The 14,249-nt window shown below is 31.5% G+C and overlaps 1 long non-coding RNA gene across 1 annotated transcript; it reads left to right on the forward strand.

Annotated features, from left to right (window-relative positions):
• The first annotated feature begins 6,834 nt into the window (after positions 1-6,834).
• Positions 6,835-8,783, forward strand: LOC127726737 (uncharacterized). Its single transcript, XR_007993660.1, has 2 exons — positions 6,835-7,208; positions 7,648-8,783. It is a non-coding gene; the product is annotated as an uncharacterized LOC127726737 (long non-coding RNA).
• The last annotated feature ends 5,466 nt before the right edge of the window (positions 8,784-14,249 follow it).

Below are 14,249 nucleotides of genomic sequence, written 5' to 3' on the forward strand. Positions count from 1 at the left end.
TATGGACATGAATAGTATTCTGGACAATGCTGAAAGAAATGCTGGTACCAACGTTTATATTTCAATAAAAAGACAGGAAATATATATATATAAAAATCAAATCTAATCAAAAGATAAAATCCCTATCAACTCACCAATGCACGATTGATCCTATAAATAAAAAGTGTCCGTGTAATACATGTTCAAATATGCAGCAAATCGTAAAGAAAATCATTCAACTTATGTCATCAATTTTGGACGGTAAGCTCTGATTGGATCATATAGTGACACGTGTTTAATCTTGATCAACACTATCAGAGACATATAATAACCTATAAGCATGAACATTTTTTTTTTAATCCAAAACATATGCCTATATATATATATAATAACAAGACATGGACATGGCACATCCTGCATTTTTTCAACAAAAAAAGGATGAAGCCTGTTTATTTTAAATTTATTTTACCCCCCCTTCCCCCCCCCCCCCCCCCCCCCCCAATAAAATCAAATGGTAGCTTGCTTACCTCTGAAATCTTTTTTATACATTACTTACTAGCGAAGTTGCATTTCAAAAAGGCTCAAATGTGTATAACATTCACCTTTAACTTGAAATGGTTCTTTTTATAAAGTTATTAGATTCTTGAATTTTTTAAGAAAAAACTCTCGGCTGAAGGGAAGTGAGAAAAAAATTGAGTTTAAACTGTAACTTACATTAATTGGTATATGGCCATTTAAGTTTCTAGTATCTTTAGTTTTGCTACCTCTTCTAAATGCAAAATGTACTTCTTCCTTCTTGAAACGTCGTACAAGTCAGATACAAAACAAAGGTAACAAAAAACAGGCCGGAAACAACCTGCCGTATAGTTTGTCTGCACTTGTAGTCAGGTCAAGGTCCTCGGCTATCGCCTCAGACCTTGACCTGACTACTCGTGCAGAAAAACTATCCGGCAACGGTTGTTACCGGCCTGTTTCTTTGTTACCTTTGTATTGTATCTAATACTTAACGTACTGCTTTTCTATAGCTCTGCTGGGGGCAAAGTCGTACAATTTCTTTCAGAACAATATAGGTCTTTTTTTTTGAAGAATCAACCCGGACGATACCAAGTTTCAATGAAATATACCTCAAGGCATAAAATAATGACCTGTGTAAGGTCATTATTTCCCTGATTTAAATGCAAACTATAATTTACCTCAACATTTAATTCGTTTGATAGTTATCGTGTGTTGTTGGCAACTGGGTTTTACTTTTTAATTTTCCATCTTTGATAGGTTTAAGGCAGAAACAATCCTTTACCCCTTTTTGTTAGCCTGAAATAACAAAAATCGCCGTTGACGCACATTTTAACTTTCGAAACAAATAAATTTATCGCCACAATAAAGGGAAATTACGTGAGATTAATTTAGTAATAGAAAACTTTTCATAACACTTTTAAAACAAGCCAGATTTAACACATTCGTGTGTATCATTTTGAAAATCTTATTGATTCATGTGTAGGAAATCATACTTTGACCTATGGATAGTCTTTTTCGTGTTAGGGAGCTACCATTTGATTTTTATGGGGAGGCTAGGATGAAATTTGAAAAAAATAGGCAGGACAGGAGTTTTGAGTAAAAAAAAGGCAGGACAGGAGTTTTGAGTAAAAATAAGGCAGGATGAGACACTTTGCAAAAAAAAGGCAGGATGACAATTTATGTAAAAAAAAAGTCAGGATAAACTAAAAAAAAAAAGGTAGCACCGAATAGAGTGAAAAATAAAAAGGCAGGACAGAGATTACAACTAAAAAAAAAATGCAGGACAAAATTTTTCATCCTAGCCCCCCCCCCCCCCCCCCCATAAAAATCAAATGGCAGCTCCCTTACATGTACATGTATCACGATTTCGTGTTCTTTTCGAGACAGTTCTTAACTTTTTACATCTATATATAGATATAAGAAGATGTGGTATGAGTGCCAATGAGACAACTCTCCATCCAAGTCACAATGTATAAAAGTAAACCATTATAGGTCAAAGTACGGTCTTCAACACGGAACCTTGGCTCACACCGCACAGCATACCTTTTACTCTATCAAATGATCAAATGACCAAATATTCTTATTTTCTATAGAATAACAGCCACGTACTTTACAATGAGTTGGGGAGGGGGTATAATATTTAATCTAGATCCTCAGTTTAAAAAAGAATTATGTTGCCAGACAAAAGAAAGAAAGCAATTATTCTGAATAGTTCGTTAAAAAATGTTGAAAAAATAATCTGCTTTTCCGCGATAAAAATGTCAGGAAAAAAATGAAAAAAATATAGCATCCCCTTTTCATAACTAAGTTGATACAATAAATTACTTACAAAGTGTCTTGTATTTTTCATACACCGTAACAATTCATTTGTGTCTTACTTCATGCAGTGAAAGTAATATTTTTTTTATTGTAACTGGATAATGATTTCTAAAGTTTAGACAATACTTGGTCATGTTTTATGTAGATTTAAAGCCCAAGGCGTAGCCGAGGGCTTTAAATCTTCATAAAACATGACCAAGTATTGTCTGACCAATTTAGAACATATTCACACTTTCGAGTGACCTTTCAAAATTATCCTTTCCCATTGTAATATTCAAAACTAAATAAGAATTCACTTTTTATAACGAAGTGAGTATATAACATAGGTAATGCCATTACAATGGTTTGAATGAAATAGCACTGACATATAAAAAAGAAGATGTGGTATGATTGCCAATGAGACAACTCTCCACAAGAGACCAAATGACACAGAGATTAACAACAATAGGTCACCGTACGGCCTTCAACAATGAGCAAAGCCCAAACACAGAAATAAAATGTACACTGGTTTTACATAGTTTTGTGAGGACAAAAAGGATAAATTGTTCAATTATTTGAGTTTTTCTTCTGCATCAGGTAAAAATTTAATACTGATATACCTTAAATTTCTTGATTTTAATTAGCACACAATGTTATATCAATCCGCTTTCTAAAATCTTAATATTTTTTGATAATTATAAAACGTACTCTATAAATATTTGAATTACGACCATTCAATCAGATACTTACTTTTTTATTGATGATGTATTGTGGTTTTTTTTTTTCTTAAAAAAATCCTTTGCTTTATATATCAGCAGTCTAACATTGTTTTCTTGAGAAAAAAATAATCGACTCGAATGTCTGGTATAAAAATTGTATAAAAGATAATTTTACCTACATATTTGACCCCATTTTATTTTATTTCTTGTTTGTTATATATATCATGTACTATTAATATAAAGATTTGCAATGTTCAAAATGTTTTTTATAATTTTTTCTCTTTCGTCTTTAATCAGTAGGCTATTTTCCCAAGGAAAATGCCTTAGGGGATTGTACACTTCGTTAGTGAAGTTATTAAGAGTTCACTTTCATAATTAATCTACAATGAAAAGTCATTCATGTATAGCATTTTTTAGCACATATTTATAACTTCTCGTCCAATCAAATTGCTTATATTTGCCTTCTAATTTTCATAGTACATACTTTTCACGTGTACTAAGTAACTACGCATGAATGACCACAAGGGTAAGATTTCATTGTATCGTAATCAAGATATTTAAAACAAAAATTGCCACTGGCTATTTTGAAATAAAATGCTGTGTTCCAAATTAAATTAAATAGTTTGTAATTAGTTTTCACGTTGATTTTTAAATAGCCTGCTATTAAAATCTTTGGATCTAAAAAATGTTTTTGACAATTGCAAATTTTTTTCATTTAAATAAAGGGTAATACATATGGTTCTTTATACCTTGATTAGAGTACAGCGATATCTTAAAATTATGATAATGTATCATCCATGCAATTACTTTGTACACGAAAAAGTGTGTACTATGAAACCTTGTGAAGGGAAATTAAAGCAACTTGGTGATAATTTTTTAAACTTTCTTAAGGAAGGTGATCTATTTCGTCATGAATTGATTGATTTATTGATTATCGGTTGCTTAATTTCCAGTGGCAAATATTTCATGCAAGTTCAGAACGATGTCATGAATTGAAAAACTGTGATTATGTCCGAAGATAATGTGCCAATTATATATATAAACATATTCTGATAAATCTTTTAGTTTTTACTTTGAAATAATAAAAAAAAAACACAAAAAAACACAAAAAAACACAAAACCTATAATCTCTGATCTATTTGTAGTTGCTTTTTAATGCGTATCTGCTAGACTATATCTATGGGGACAAACTATATAAAAATATGTTTCAAAATTATTATAGCTTTAGTTTTACTGTGAAATTAAAAAATGTTTTCAACACATGTAAAGCTTCCACTGCAATTTAATTATTGCCTGCTTTTGGTCAATTTATTTGGTCATCTTACCATGTAAGAAGAACATGTATAGTAAAACACCGCTTTATATCAATATACATACTTACACCAGCAGCTACCATCTTTTCATTCTGGAGTCAAGGGCCTTTTGAAATCACATATTTTACAATGATACTAGTGAGTAAATTTACAAAACTTCGTTAATGAGCTCCGTTTTACAAACACCTGTGGTACAAGTAGTCAGCCAAAATAAACTATCAATAGACCAATTAAAAGATTACTCGAGTTGTAAATATGTGCTAAATTGGATAGTCTATGAAAAGGTATATACTATGAAATTAAGAGCTCGGGGCAAGCCCCTCGCTCTAAATTTCATAGTATATACCTTTTTATAGACTAACCTAGACATAGTGCATGGAAAGCCATGTACTATGAAAATTCGAAGGGAAAAACAGACTTTTCATTGGACGAGAAGGGGTGAGTATGTTCTAAAAAATGCTTTACATTGTAGATTAATTATGAAAGGGAACTCTTAATAACTACACTAACGAAGTGTACAATCCCCCGAGGCATTTTCCTTGGGAAAATAGCCTACTGAGTATATAAAGATGAAAGAGAATAGAATTATAAAAAAAACATTTTGAATTTTGCAAATGGTACATATATATAACAAACAAAAAATGAAATGGGGGCAAAGATGTAGGTAAAAAAATCTTTTATTCAATTTTGATACCAGACATTCGAGTCAATTATTATTACTTTTTCTTTCAAGAAAACAATGTCAGACTGCTGATATATAAAGTAAAGGATTTGTTTTCGGAAAAAAACCACAATACATGTACATTCATCAATAAAAAGTAAGCATCTGATGTAGAAGGTTGTAATTCAAATATTTATACAGTGAGTTTTATAATTATCAAAAAATATACAAAATCAAAAATGCTGATTTATATAAAATAATGTGCTTTTTAAAATCAAGAAATTTAAGGTATATAAGTATTAAATTTTCCCTGAAGCAGAAGAAAAACTCAAATGTTTGAACAATTTATCCTTTTTGTCCTCACAAAACTATGTTAGTGCTATTTCATTCCATCCATTGTAATGGTCATTACCTATGTTATACATTCTTTTTGTTAATTCATTATAAAAAGTTAATTCTTATCAAGGTTTGAATATTACAATGGGAAAGGATAATTTTGTAAGGTCACTCGCAAATGTGAATATTTTCTAAATTGGTCAGACAATACTTGGTCATGTTTTATGAACATTTAAAACCCTCGGCTACGCCTTGGGCTTTAAATCTTCATAAAACATGCCCAAGTATTGTCTAACCTGTACATAATCCCTTTCTCTTACATATACTAATTAGTTAGTTTTATTTCACATTATAAATGAGTTGTAGTGCGTATTAAAAGCTGAACGCACCAGAACAGAATATCCCACTTTAGTTTAATCGGTAAAATATGATGCAAATCTTGTAAATCTTTGCAGAAAATAATATTTGTTGACGGTATATAAGTCAGATAATGCATATTTTAAAAAAATATGCATAATCTATAACATAATTTACGATCAGCTGGAGAACAAAGTAGTGCAGTCTTCCTACGCCGTACAAAGTAGTGCAGTCTTCCTACGCCGTACAAAGTAGGGTTCATATTCATATCGTATCAGCATGTTGTCGTCTTGTATATGTATTTAATTTGCCACTAGGCATCACCACCAGAACCAATCACCGATTTTGTCCTTCTATTTGAAATTAATATACAATTGATTTTTTTTTATATTTTGAGAGATGCCTATTGTAACGATTATCATTTTAAGATTTCTATTATTCGAGCTGTGTCGGGTATATATTGACCTTATCCAAATAAATATCAATACATCTGTTAACCTATTTCGGGTCGAAAAAATTTCTACGGAAAGTCTGTAACTGTTTGAAAATTGAGTTGTTATAATAACCCTACAAAACAGATCCAAGTTGATCTTTTATTTCGTATATGAATGTTCAAAAATCAATCAAAGTCTTATACATGTACATGTATACGTCGACTCGCATAAGGTCGATTTATATCCCACGCAGCTTATTTCATGTTTTTTTTAGTTTTTGTACATTAAATATTTGTTTTTACATCACTCTCTCTCTCTCTTCATATTTACAATTGTTAAACCGTTATCTGAGTTTGTATGAAAAACATCGCCTTTAAAATTAAATATATTTAGTCATTTCAATTTTTTTGTTTGTTTGCTTTCATGCAAATATGTGTGAATGATTATCGTTTAGACAAACAGTTTTATTTCTTTTTAAAAAAAAGTACCGGTTTCATTCAAAAAAAAAGTACCGGTTTTCATTAAAAAAAAACTCAGTTCTGTCAGATTTAAAAATAACATGTCTACTAAAATTAGCCTGAACGGATTCAAACGGCTTCCTAGTCGGAATATGAGCTAAGTCCAGGTCGTAAAACATATAGTGTTTTTTATTTTTGTTTTTTTCTTCAGCTAACCAAGGACGTATAACTAACATACTAATATACGTCCTTGAGCTAACGGTGTCAAGGATAAAACATAAAAGGACAAACATAAACGACTTGCGGGAAGGCGGTTAACTGGCTGTGGACCAATGAAAAATACTTTTCCTGAAAGATAAGTACACAATATTACAAATACATATGCATAACTATAAGTAATCATAGCATAGGCGGATCCAGGGGGGTCCTCCCTTTTGTGGGAAAAATTTGGTTGATTATATAGGAAATCACAAGAAGTCATGAATATTCAAATTGTATTTGTTCAACAATCATGAATATTCAAATATGTAATTGGTCAATTTTAACATGTACATGTATAATAACGTCCTTGAACAATCCTATAAATTCGCCCGCAAAGATTTACTTTTTTGTCAGTTTTGAGATCTTCAGCATTGACGGTAAGTGTCTTTTATTAATTGATTCATTCATTCAGCTTTATAATCAGAGTTTCTAAAATACTGATGGTTGTTTTTTTAAATTGTTTGGAATTATGAATTGCTTAATTTGGATAACAGTTTTAGGTTCATTTTGGTCAATAAATCCTCCACGTGTTTCGGTATTTATACATCCTTGGTTTTAAAATTTTTGACTATATGCGCTTTTGATGAAGGTAACATAACTTCAAAAACCACACTCCTATTTTTAGGACATTCAAGTATTTAAAGGAATTTTTTAAACTGAAGCGGATTTTATATGAAGATACTAAATTTATATTTTGTGATTTTCATGTAAAATTATTTCAGTTAAGACATAATTTGAATAATATAATTCTTATTATAAGTTCATGAACAGTTATTGTAAGATGCTAGTTTTAACAGAATATATTTTTCTTTTCAGAAATTTGAAAATCTGGTATTAAAGATGGCAGTTCTTAAGATGATATTGCTTGTCTCAGCTTTTCTTGTCATACGGGCCGAGGAGGAGAGTAAAGGGCATATACACAAGAAAATGGAAACGGGTTCTGATCCTGAAACGGAAGCCTCAGATAGACTACTTCGACGTAAACGGGACTACTACGGACAATGCACGCCCGTAAGCACACCATTTACTGTCGACGGAGGCGGCAATACTGTTTTTTTGGACCGTCAAAGTCCAAACTGTGGGCTTACCGCTATGAGATCATTCCATTTGGTACGAAACGGAGCCGGAAACCGGGTCAGATATGATTTAAGTTGTTGTAGCCTACCTCGTGATTTCAGCTGTACAACCGAATCACGACACACGATGTTCAATTTTGATGGGAAAGGTAAAGTGGTATATTTGGATCGTCATCAAGTAGCATGTCCCCATAACGGATTTTTAAAGCAGTTTCACCTGAACCGCAATGGAGGTCACGACATGTACAGGTATACTTATTCTTGCTGTACACCAAATGTGTCGGAGCGGGCAAACATGAAATGCACGTCCCACAGCACACCAGCTAATTCTGATGGTGGTGGAAAGAATTTCGTATATCTTGATAGACACCAAGTGACCTGTCATCTTGGATACTTCCTGAATAACTTTCAACTTGTCCGTCCAACTCATCATACAATACGCTACAATTACAGATGTTGTGCATATATTCGGAACCAATGAAATCCTTATGCACCCACAAAACCTCATGATCTCAACAACCCGAAGTGAAATGCTGATGATGTTGAACTTTGAAAATATAACTGCTTGATTTAGAATATTGATATTGTATTATATTTGATATCGTTATTTTTATTCAGATTAGGAATCTAGGGAGGAATTGTAAAAAAAATCCTTTAGTTTCAAAATGAAGGTTACCGTGAAAATAAATTACTTTTTAAGAAAAAGATTCAAACCTTAAACTTTACTTATAATGAAAAAAAATATTTACCTTAAGATTCTTTTCAAAATGCCTATTATGACTCCTTGCTAATATTGTAGTACTTCTGAAATAAATATTCATGTTTGAAAAATCGCTTTGATATATTAATACACTATACAATAAATGCTTCATTTCATTCAGTATACTTATTTGTTTAGGGGCCAGCTGAAGGACGCCTCCGGGTGCGGGAGTTTCTCGCTGCATTGAAGACCCATTGGAGCCTTCGGGTGTTGTCTGCTCTTTGGTCGGGTTATTGTCTCTTTGACACATTCCCCATTTCAATTCTCAATTTTATTCATTGGAGTCTTTGTTATTGTTGTCATTATATGTCTGTATTGCCATGAAGAATATGATAGAAATACCCGGATGTTGCTTCAACATACAGACGGTAACATTTGTGAGCAGTAGACTCGGCTGGTTGGAATTAATATAGATATACCAAAATTAATTGAATGTGAATAAACATGAACACATTTCCAATACTGTCTATTTACCGTTTCGGTGGTCTCGTCATAGTGAGCTCGCCTCGAATGATAAAGGTCTTTTTATAGAAATCCCAACACGTCAAATCAAACTCGAGTCCGTTTATAAATTTTGAAATTACAAAGAAACTAAGGTTTCAACTCCCTCAGGCAAAGTTGACCTTAGATGGATTTGGCTATTTGTTTCAGGTATTTTTGTCATATAGCTCTTCAACTGTTTCGGTACTTATACATCCCTCGGATTTCAAATGTTTGGCTTTGAGCGTTCCTGATGAAGGTAAAACCAGAAAAGCGCTTCGGACGCACAAAATTATTAAACGTGTTGTTTTCAATTTTTTAGACGTGATACTTTGTCATAAATCAGGCCTCTTGTTTTTGTCGTTACATGAGTCTTACATTGTTTCACATTTTGTCTTGCCACAGCCTTGCATAACTTACTGTATGGTATAGTATTTGCTCATTGTTGAAACCGTACGATGACCAATATTGCACGTGCTTTTGTCTCTTGTTGCTATTGTCTCATTGGCAATCATAATAAATCTCTTTATTTTAATATTTAATCATCTTCTCAATCAAGCACGCGGCAGTTAGGCTCAAATCATCTTAAGTGAGCGCTCAATTTCGGGAGATCTTCAAGCGGGGCTTCGACATGCAAAAGAATATGAAGATGCTGAAAGTAAAATTTGATTTACACATAAGTTACTATGTAAAGTTTCTGCTTCAAGATTTTGCAACGAAAGCATTCGATGTGTATATGTAAATCAATAAAAAAAAAATTAAAAAAAGACATATGCACCCAAAAGTTTTCCTTAGAATTGTGGATCTTCGAGTAAATCGATCAAAACTATCACACAACATCGATTAAAAAACATACAACAACCAATATAACTGTTGCTACAACAATTTTAACATATGACCCTTTTTTAATATATATCATCTATATATAGTCTTACTTCTCCGAAAGTTTAATAGCCATTAAACCATAGCCATTTAACTGTTTTTATTACCAAATTCCTACTTAGGGAGACTGTATTAAAATCTAAACCCTTGAACAATGCAGATAACGTTATAGTGCCTTTGTGTTTTTAATTTGTTCAGCATTTCATGACGTTGAATTATACATTAGAGCTTAGGTGTTCTCTTTTTAAAAGTTTCACTCTCTGACTCCAGCCTGTCACTTATTGATCATATCAATATGAAAAGCAGATGTGTCGACTAGTCTCATTGGCAAACAAACGATTCAGTAACTAAATCCTGATCTTTTCATATATTTAACAAAGATGCATCTAATCCTTCACATCTCATTAAATGTCCCTATAATAATTTAAAATAGTACTGCTTGAGCTGTATATGAAGGTCATGTTATTTCAACAACAACAAAATAAATTCGTTCATTACTCACAATTGTATTTCCGTTTTAATTTTTACAGGATATAATATTTTTATCGGTGCAATTTTCATTTTAATAGCCTTTTTGTGCTGATGCGGCGTAAAGCAATGATTATCACCAATTTCATCAGAGTTTATCTGTTTTATAGTCCATTATCAAAAACATTGTCAAGACAGAGGATGAAACATTCAAGTTAAAGTTGTTTGGCAATAGAAAACTATCTTTCCTTAGACGAGAAAATTATTTTGTTAATCAGAAAATTAATTTAATAACTCGGTCATAATCAGCAGAAAATTTGCAACACAAACGTGATACAATTTTTCAATATTGATTTTCTCGACGTCTTATGATAATAAGAATACAGGTTTTGACGCATTATCTTGATTCGCAAATGAAAATTAAATTTTAAATTAATGTACAACATTCTGTAAAATTCACAACATTTTCATAAATTTTCAGAGCATCAATAAAAAGAACTTTCATAAATTCATCACACACAGAACAATGTGAAAAACGTGACATTCATCTTCAAAAATATTAGCATTTCGGTTGCGCCTTTCCGGACCAACCAGTAGCTTGTAATCCAATGGTTCTCCTTGGTTGTTACACACCATAAAACATTGTCGTTTTGTTTTGTTTTTTATAAATCAGACTGTTGGTTTCCTCTTTTGAATTGTTTTATATTTATCATTTTGCGGCTTTCAAAAGCTTATATATAACGGCACGGGCTTTACTCATAATTGAAGGCCGTGTTGAGTAATTTAGCTGTTCACAACCTTTGTTTTTTTGTCTTTGGTGATATTTTTTCTTTGTGGTAATCATACCACATCTCCAACCAATTAAAATCGCATATCTCTTTCGAGTTTCCAGCCTACTAGATACTCAACACGTAAAAGTACTTGAACAGCATTTAGGACCCAAAATTTCGATAGGTTTTTCAAAATACAGCTAACTTAGAGGCACTCTATTCCTGTTGTAGAAAATACTTAGTTTTCGAAAAATGCAAATTTTGTAAACAGTTAATTTATAATTATGATCAAATCAATGATAATTCGTGTCAACACAGAAGTGCAGTAACAGACTTGCATATTGCTTCCAAAACCGTTACCAATTTCAAGCACGCGCCGTTATATAAACGATAAAAAACAGACAATATCTCGTTATTAAATTAGAAATTGGTTATACATTTTATTTTATTTTATAATTATTTTAATACTTACAATGGAAAAGAAAAGATGTGATGATCATTAAATATGCTTTTAACCTCACCATCAATTATATCATTCGAATTCGTATTTTTGTAAGCTTTAAGCCAATGAAATCATCACATTTTAAAAGAAGAAGCATTCCCGCGCTTTATCAAAATTCTCATCAAAGATACAAAACTTATAATTTGTTAAACCAGACGCTTATTTCGTGTACATAAGACTCATGGTGGCAGTGGCTCTCAAATAAACAAATCAATCGCGAAGTGTCGGGCATTGCAAACAATTTATTCATTAAAAGTTTTGCCAAATACGGCTAGGGCCACTCATGCATGGGGGGGGGGGTAGAAAAACATTTACGTATCGAGGATTTAAAAATTTTATAAACAGATATTTTTTTTAGAATAAATGACTATATACATTATAAATGATATTTCCTGTCAACACAATGTGCTACCTCAAACACATATGATGGGTCATATCGCTGGTAAATGGAATAGTGAATTTGAAATTATGAGTTATAAAATAGGAGAAACGATTTAAAAGAGGCCCAAATATGAGTTTTTATGTTGTAAATAGAAATGATTTAATTTTGGATGTAATACGTCTTCTGATTGGCTGAAAGTGTTTTGTGTATCAGCTCATAGACATAATTTTGTCATGTGACCGTGACGTCATCGATGTTTTTTTCATGATTTACCCCTAAAAACTGGAATTTACAATCAAATTATTAGGGATGATTGTTATATATTTTCTGTATATTCGAAATAGCCTAAAAAATGTGGTGCACACTTTTAAATAACACGCTACGCGGGTTATTCAGTGTACACCACATATTTTGCATACAGCCTTGGCTCGTTGAACTACAACTGAAAATCGAAAAAATAATACATTTATTTCATTTATCATTTGAAAAATTACTGATTGAATTCTTTCATAATGGGTGAACATTTGTATAGAAAGCACATAACATCGGCGAAAACCTGTCTAAAATTTGTTTTAAAATCTTCAAATCTCTAATTTCTACTCCATAGATTTTTCTTAAAAAACTGTATGTTCTTAACACATAAATTACTGTTTTAATGATATAAAATAATCATATGGTCACCGACTTAGTTTTTTTGTCTAATAATCAATTTGTTACCTTTTTGGTAGTGACAAACGTCAAAAATCAACGTTTTACGGCCTGCAACGCGATGACGTTACGATTATTTCGACGTTTTGTGGCATTTTTTTACAAAGAACTCAATTTTGAATGACATATACCGTAAAAACGAAGTCCATTAAAACGGAAATTTATGTATCAACAACATATAGTTTTTTAAGAACAATCTATGGAGTAGAAATCAGAAGTTTGATAATTTTACGACAAATTCTAGACGGCCTTTCGCTAGTTTTATGTGCTTTCTATACAAATGTTCACCCATTTTGAAAGAATTCAATCAGTAATATTTCAAATGATAAATGAGATAAATTCATTATTTTTTCGATTTTCAGTTGTAGTTCATCGAGCCAGAGTTGTATGCAAAATTTTACTGAAATCTGTGACATAGTCCATTTACTGTAACTTGACCTTAAATAAAATTATTCGAATTGTTTGTTATCATAAACCGTTATACGCTGAAAACATACATGTTAATGACGAAATAGCAAATGTGAGTATTTAAAGCTTAAATGGGAATTATATTATTGAGTTTAGAAAAATGCTGATACTAGATGATTTTTTTTTTTATATAGTATGTGTAACAAAGACGAATGTAAAAGTTTTAATGCGTAAATATGTATTAAAATCACATGCTTTTGATCTAAAAGCCAGTTCTAAAGGTTGCAATTCTAGTTACACATTAAATATAACACATTTCAAATTTTGTGCGTCCGAAGCGCTTTTCTTGAAGTAACGTATCAATTAATATTCTTTTGCAGTTTTATAATGAAATAAGATATTTTTTAAATGAATCCGAACCATGTTTCCGTTGGTATTGAATGATATTTATTTAACAAGGCTGTACACTTCCTGTATACATCAAACTACAATTTTATAAATAAACTAATATCCATCATATTTTTTTTTTTTTTTTTTACACGAACTATAAAAAAAAAAGATAACGACGGAAGGTATGGAGCGTATCTGAAATCTATCTAATGACAATGTACAATCTATTTGCAATAAGGTTTAGAGAACCAACTGAAACTTGCCTCCGTAATTCATTTCCACTGTAAAAGAAACCTGTCATGTTATCATCTGCACATAACAACACAATATAATGTGCCAACTCAAAATAAGAAAATAATAATGCCAAACGATATAATAAAATGATATTCTTTTATCCATATAGATAAAATGTTAATATATCAAGATGTTTTTGTCTAATTCAGTTTTAAGAATATTAGAAGGTTGATCAGGGGTCTACATCAAAACAGATGATTTGCCAAAATGTAGTTTATATCGTAACTTTATTTCTCAAAAAATGAAAACAGCACGTTATTAATTTCATGCGTCCGAAGCGCTTTTCTGGATTTACCTT

The sequence above is a fragment of the Mytilus californianus genome, unplaced genomic scaffold (assembly GCF_021869535.1).
Source record: "Mytilus californianus isolate M0D057914Y unplaced genomic scaffold, xbMytCali1.0.p SCAF_18, whole genome shotgun sequence".
In the NCBI taxonomy this organism is placed as follows: domain Eukaryota; kingdom Metazoa; phylum Mollusca; class Bivalvia; order Mytilida; family Mytilidae; genus Mytilus; species Mytilus californianus.